A 945-nucleotide genomic window follows, 5' to 3' on the forward strand; every position below is an offset into this window, starting at 1 on the left:
ACTATATAATGAGCAATATTCTTGTTTCTTACACCCATTGCTTTGGGTCTCTGCCCCTTTATATGTTTTACCTAGCTTGGTTTTCAAATTCAGTTCCCTAATTGATCACTTGACTTGAAAGCACCTGCCTGAATTTTCAATATTACTGAAATTTTGGGATGAGCCTAGAGGCCTGCCTAAGGGAGATTCTTCCTGCTCTCTCAATTCTATCCTCCTCACCTGCCCTGTGGTCACCGAACTCTTTTTTTTGGAGGGTGGTGGGGTTCAGGGACAACCAGAAAACCTGCTAGACAAATTCTAAAAGAGTTAACCTCATTTCCCCTCTCTCTTCAAATGAGAAAATTGTTGGAATTGAACATTGTAGTTGATAACTGATATTCTATTGACACAAAGCCACAAAGACTGGGTGAGCTGATACAATTCATGCCGTTTACAGTTTTCCCAAAGTCAGTTTTGCTTTCTCTGCACATGGAGGCATCTGATATCAGTATGAAGCAAGGCTAGAAAGTGAAGCCAGTGTTGAGTCCTCCCTTGGTGAAGGTAGAAAAATGTAAACAGATATAATTAAGAGACTACTACAAAACTCCCACTAAAAGAATAAGCAGTGAGTGGCTCATGAGAATGATTAATATCGGGTTCCACTCTCACCTAAATTAAACAAAACTAATTGTGTGTGTGTGTGTAAAAGTCTTTTGTTGCTGTGCATTCTGAGGTGTTGCTGCCTACATCCGAGTTAAATCTGCACATCTGGAGGGAATTAGCTTTAGGAGACATGTCTTTTAAGCGCCCTCCAACCACACTCATTGCACGTTGTATATCAACATGATCTGTGACTTTTCTCTGGTTTTTCCCAACCATGGGCAAAGCCCAGGGAAAGAGTCAGTGGGGAAAGAGTACAAGTAGGTCCTGAAAGTTTTGTAATTCTTCTAAAGAACTTGAAACAAA

At 40.5% G+C, this 945-nt stretch overlaps 1 non-coding gene across 1 annotated transcript; it reads right to left on the reverse strand.

Moving 5' to 3' along the window:
• Positions 1-258: 258 nt before the first annotated feature.
• LOC142442055 (U7 small nuclear RNA) lies at positions 259-316 on the reverse strand. Its single transcript, XR_012783313.1, has one exon. It is a non-coding gene; the product is annotated as a U7 small nuclear RNA (small nuclear RNA).
• Between the last annotated feature and the right edge of the window lie 629 nt (positions 317-945).

This window comes from Tenrec ecaudatus, chromosome 2 (assembly GCF_050624435.1).
Source record: "Tenrec ecaudatus isolate mTenEca1 chromosome 2, mTenEca1.hap1, whole genome shotgun sequence".
NCBI classification, from domain to species: domain Eukaryota; kingdom Metazoa; phylum Chordata; class Mammalia; order Afrosoricida; family Tenrecidae; genus Tenrec; species Tenrec ecaudatus.